General features: G+C 42.5%; 1 protein-coding gene across 30 annotated transcripts in view; it reads right to left on the reverse strand.

The window, feature by feature from the left end:
- The window catches only part of CLASP1 (cytoplasmic linker associated protein 1), a 239,473-nt gene extending 235,287 nt beyond the window's left edge, over positions 1-4,186 (reverse strand). For 25 of the 30 annotated variants that reach the window (XM_036236829.1, XM_036236822.1, XM_036236826.1 and 22 more), the window contains exon 1: positions 4,057-4,186. The gene's annotated coding sequence lies outside the window, so the exon portion shown is untranslated. Of the gene's footprint in view, positions 1-2,469; positions 2,543-4,056 lie in introns of all 30 variants that reach the window. The other 5 variants (XM_036236825.1, XM_036236823.1, XM_036236819.1 and 2 more) reach the window with 2 other exon arrangements.
- Positions 4,187-6,000: the final 1,814 nt, after the last annotated feature.

Below are 6,000 nucleotides of genomic sequence, written 5' to 3' on the forward strand. Positions count from 1 at the left end.
ACTATTATTATGAAAATGTTCATATATGTGTAACTACAAAAAAGAGTAACAGTGTTTAGAAGGCTATATTCCAAACTGATAGATAATAAGTGGTAATGCTTCCCTAGGATCAAGGGCCAAGCATTTCACTTTATCCATATTGTTCCAATCTTTTAGGAAAATCCATTCACCTATTAGTTGGTCGGTCTTTAAATTTATAAAAGCCAATGCAATCACTGATAGTATTAAGATAGAGTGCAAGGTTCTGAGACTTCAGAGTTTTTAAGAATCACCTGGGGAGTGTTAAAACTGGCTACCCAGGCTCCATGCAGAATTAATTGATTAAATTTCTAGGTAAACAGGTAAATGATTATGGTGACCTGATTACTGCTACTAACTGTACATGTTCTATGTAATCATGTATTATACCCCAGCCACCATTCTCAGCATTTTATATATATTAATTCATTTAATCCTTACAATCCTGTAAGTAGGCACTACCATTACCACCACTCTCACCTCATGTTCACTTTAAAGATGAAAATATTAAAATACAAAGAGATGCCTTAACTGGTCCATGGAACAATGTCACAGAGCTAGTAAGAATGCACAACAGTTTGAAAATTGTTGATAGTTTCCTAACCTAAGACAACAGCTGTATACTCTAGTCAGGTAATAGTAAATCCTGTTTTATTTCAAACACTGCACTTAAAGGACACTAACCAAACAGAGATGCCTAAAGAAAGCATGCTGGAATTACATCACACCAGGAGGAGTTTATATACTTCTAGCATAACCAGTATCAATTCATAACATTTTGTCTGTCTGCCCTAGATTGTAGCCCCTAAAGTGTGGGAATCATGTATGTCTTTAAGTGTACTCTCAGAGTACCTGGTGCCTAACTAAGAAAGGGTTTAGTAAATGAATTAATCAATAAATCTAGAAAAGGTCTGATGACTGTCCTAGAAAATAAAAAGACTTATTATGTGGAGAAACAGACTTAACTCATGTTGCTTCAGGTAAAAATCAACAGGTAAAAATTGTGCTACAGTATAAAACAGCTTTCGAGCAACCAATACCCGTCCAGTAACAGCGAAGCATGTCTGCAGTTTGAGGCTAATGATCAAAATGTGGTAGACGGAAGACAGGATGTTAGACTACGGAGCCCCTAAGAGCACTTCCAAGGCTCAAGTTCTATTATTCTAAGTTATGATACATCAGTGTATTCTTTCATACATTATACCGTGACTAGTTACACAATTCCCAGGAGTAAGGAACACAGGATCTCATAAAGTGTTCTACAAACTCGCAGTGCCCTCAAGAATCTAGACAAGAGTAAACGCACAAAAGTGAATTTTTCAAGGAGGCAGGTAATGGATACAATAGGAAACAGCAAGGAGGAGACTTCCAGGCAGGAAACAAGTGGGAAGTCAACAAAAGTGTTACGGAAGAAATGGCTCAATGTGAGCACATCTGAGTTAGACCTTTAGGGATCCATGATGGGAGGCAGACTGGGGCTGCCTCGGAATCTGGGAAAAAAGCATTCAGTATGGCAGTAATGGTCTGAGCAAAATGGAAGAAGGAAAGCCCTACAATGGTGAACCAGTTAGTAAATTCTAGTGCTAAAAAGCAGTCATTAGAGATTATTCAGTCATACACATACATCTTATGGGTGTTACCCCAACTGCATGGGTGAAGAAAAGTTAGTTTACTTTCTTAAATTACATTTTACAAACGAAAAACTGTATCATCGATGATTTCTTCTTTACTTAGTTCTTAAGACTAATAGATCCTTCTCTTATTTTCTAGAAAATCTTTTATATGATTCTGTTTTTAAACTTTTATTTTTCACTACTATTCTTTTCACTATTTAACGACCAGATTTGCAGTTATAACTCAGCTCTGAGCCTAATATTTATAATCCCTTCAACAGTTATAATATTTACTACTACTACAAAGTAAAAAGTATTATATAATAATCTAAAAACTATGACTTTAAGTAGAAGGTTGTTAAGAATATACGGAGTCTCAAAAAACAAGCTGAAGTCTCAGATCTAAGAAACTATGTCACTCAACCTATAGTGAGACTGAGCCACCTAAGAAAATAGAATTAACAGAAAACTGAAGCAAAAAATCTAAATCCAAAACCAATGAACAAAATATAACACATATGAACAATAAACTTAACGTTCTTCAAGCCAATCATTTCTCAACATCCCTGTCGAACTATTTTAAGGATCTGAAATCTTGCTCTATAAAAAGCAAGGTCCCATCATCTAAACTACACTTAAAGAGACTCTGTCACAGTCATTACTGAAGCATAACACACCAAGTTTCAGATTTTTGTTTCTTATTAGTACAAAAAATGCTTATTACCTCTTTTACATAAAGTTGAGTCTCTGTGGCCAAAATCCTGACACATAAGAAGTTCTGAGTTTTCAGTTCTAACACTAAAATGTAACCTTAGCAAAAGCTGTATTTACCACTTACATTTTATCATGAAGATACAATATCTGACACCCCCACCAAGAGTCTCTTCAAAGAATTTCTGGCTTTGGTTAACCTAATTGAGAGAATATAAAGAAATGGCTGGCAACTTCTCCATAAAATTTAAAACTTTAAAAATCTAAAACAGTCCTACACATTAGCTGATAAACTATGAATTACAGAAATGGAGATTTGAGTAACAATTGCTAAAAAAGTGAAATTACAGAATTTTACAAACGTGAATAAGCAAACATCTCACCAAAATTTAAATCTTTCTTGACTAATGAAGAAGATAACTAATACTCAGTAACTCTGGGGACATCCCGGTGTTATTTGTGTTATCTATATGGCCTCTGCATCAATGTTACTATTCTCCCACAACCCTGAAGAGCAAAAGGAGCCTACAGTCCAAGATTCCTCATATCAAGAGCTCAGTAAATGTCACAAATAATAGTAATAGAAGCAACAATTTCTAAAGCCAGAATTTATACCAGACTGTGGCAGTGGCAGCATGCGACTATTTCTCGCTTCTGACCCTGCCGCATCACTGCCTCCCAAAAGACTAGAAAATCTGAAGCTCACTGCAACACCTACAAATTAAAGTATCATGTCTAATGAGCTCATACGTTCTACAAATGGTCAGTATTTAATGAACAAACCTCACAACAGAGAAATTCACGCAGATGCAACACAACATGCTTTAAGGCTCCATCTAATTATTTTTTTTAATTTTAGAAGTAAACACAACTATTCTAAAAACATTATGTAATAAGTTAGACTCTAGAAAACCCCATACTCATTCGAGCAGCTCGGAAAATGGCAAGCAAAATTCGATTAGCTCCATTGTACCCGACCGGGCTAACGTGCAAGATCACACACTCGTCTTCGTCAGAGCTTCTCTGCCAATACCAAAGAACAACAAAGGCAAGTTGAGGAGGCTGCACAAGCCCTAACTCAGCTCTTGTCCACTTTCCCGGCTTCCGAAAGACGCTCTTTGCGGGTCCCAAAGACCAAAGAGACCCTCTGCATTCTGCCCGGCCCGCTGCTCTGCTCCGCGCTGCTCACTCAGCTTTTGTCTAGCCCGGCTCGGAGCCGGGGCCGCCCGTCTCCCCGACACCCCTTTCCTCTGGATCCTTCTCCACACCCATCACTCGCCTATGACTGTTGTGGGTTTTTCCCTTTGCCCACTCCCCTTGCAATTCCAGCTCTTTTCAAACGCGACTCGGGGTTTGCTGCCTTCTTCCACTGGGCCGGACGGACTCGGGTCAGGGGTGGGGTCTCGTAGAGGAAAAGAGAAAGGGGCACACACACAAAGCCGGGCTGACCTCACAGCCGCCGCCCCCCCCCAACCCCCCACCCCCTGCAAAGCAGCCTGGGATCAGCGACCTATAGGTTAGATAAACAACCCTCCCAACCCGCTCCTCGCCCAGCTCCGACTTAGGGCCACCCCCTCCCCCCAAAGTGCACCCAAGAGCTGATGACAACGCTGGACATCGCCCCCACCCAGTCCCGGCGCCCGCCACTGCGGGGGATGGGGCAGGACCTGGAAGGGATGGGGTCTAAATCTCCTCGTCCTAACTGGGTACTTACAGCCGTATTATTTGCTACAGTTGCCGCGGTGGACTAGACAGCCGCCGCCTTCTCCTCCGCCCTAATGAGGTTAAGTGCTTGGTGCGGGGATTAAAAAAAAAAAAAAAAAAAAAAAGCCGAGAGCGCCTGCGCCGTGCGCTCTCCCTTTTTCCCCTTACCGCCACAGACCCAGCTGAGCCACAGAGAGTGTAAACCGAGACCAGAGAGGCAGCCGCCTCTCTATGGTAACACCCCGCGCATGCGTCGGCCTGGCTGCGCGGGACTTCGGGAGCGGCAAATCCCGGACTTTTGCCTTCTCGGAGAATGTCGGTTGACCCTGACGGGGACCCGTAGGAAAAAAAGTCTTCAAAGGATCGGTAGCCAGGGTTTAGTTGGGCCCCGTGGAGAGTTGTGGCAAAATTCAGGTTAGGCAAGGTGGGTCGGATCTAAGCGGCCAGGGCTGTTAGGCACCAGAAAGCGGAGAATGTGACGGGTAGACCTAAGGAAAAACCAGGAAAGCCTGGATAATAGTCAAGCTGGAACTTCCTCCGGTCCGGGGTTGCACACCTGCACGAAACAGCCCTTCACTTCTGGATTACGCGCGTCCCGCCCGCCTCCGGCGACTAGGATAAAGGAAATTGTGCCCTGAGACTTTCCGTACCCGGTTTGCGTCCTTTCTTCCTTTTCCTCTCGTGCAGGGGCGGGCACTTGAGCCGGAAGAACAACTTTTTAGCGGTTCTTTGCCGCTTTGGAAGCAGATCGTGCCCCATGGAGGCCTTGGGGACCTTTATGGGGCGACACTTTCTTACTTGAGCGTCTCCACAAACGACGCTGCTTCTGCCATCCCTCTAGCATTATTCTCTGATGATACTGTGTAGGAAAGCGTTTTGGAGGCTAGGAAGCTGTGCGAGTCATAGGGCTGCCTTTAAAGATTTTGAAGGACCCCCATTTTTGCTGCGTCAAGCCCTTGTGCTCGCCAGTAATATAACATTGAAAGCTTTGTGTGCGATTGTACATTGCCTCGTGGAAATCACTCTTAGAGTGTGAATTGTCTTCCAGCTCGATGTCCAATGCATTGAGTTTTCACTGGTAGGTCTTTTACTGCGACATTTGTGTTGGTGGAGGATGTGTGTGTTGGGAGGAGTGCGGGAGAACTGGGAGGTAATGCCCCATTTTCAGGGGCTTAAATGTTGTGGTTGGAGAGACTAAACTAAAACAATAAAGCCATGTGTAGGCCCGTCTGTGTAGTGCAGAAGAGAGGACTATGATCTATAGAATAGGAAGGACATGTAGGACGACATTCCTGGAATCTAGAAAAGCCAACATCTTGGGGCGAAAGCACAAGCAACCTTTTGAAAAGGAATGGGTGGTGATGAAAGCATTCCAGAGCAGAAACACCATGGAGCAAAGGGTCAAAAGGGAGTGGGTGTTCTATTGGGAGTACAATGGACAGAGAGCAAAGGGAAGTGGTGAAGTGTGTCCCTGAGTGGAAAGTAAGGTTCGATAAATAGGATGGGGAATTTATTTGTAATTATAAACAACATAAAATTTACCATTTTAACCATTTTAAGTGTACACTGTAGTTAAGAACATTTATAATGCCATGTGGCATACCAGAACTCATCTTATAAAACTGGAATTCTGTGCGGTTCCCCCTTTCTCCCAGCTCTTGGTGACCACCATTCTACTTTCTGTAAATTTGACTACTTGGATGCCACTTTTAAGTGGAATCATACAGACATATTTGTATTTTTGTGACTGGCTTATTTCACGTAAGGTACTGGCCACAAGGTTCATCCATGTTGTGGCATGTGTCAGAATTTCCTTCCTTTTTAATGCTGAATAATATTCTATTGTATATGTAAACCATATTGGACATTTGGGTTACTCACACCTTTTGACCGTTGTAAATAATGCTACTATGAACGTGGGTGTTCACATATCTTTTGGAGACCCTGCTTTCAT

The sequence above is a fragment of the Rousettus aegyptiacus genome, unplaced genomic scaffold (assembly GCF_014176215.1).
Source record: "Rousettus aegyptiacus isolate mRouAeg1 unplaced genomic scaffold, mRouAeg1.p scaffold_m13_p_2, whole genome shotgun sequence".
Taxonomy (NCBI): Eukaryota; Metazoa; Chordata; class Mammalia; order Chiroptera; family Pteropodidae; genus Rousettus; species Rousettus aegyptiacus.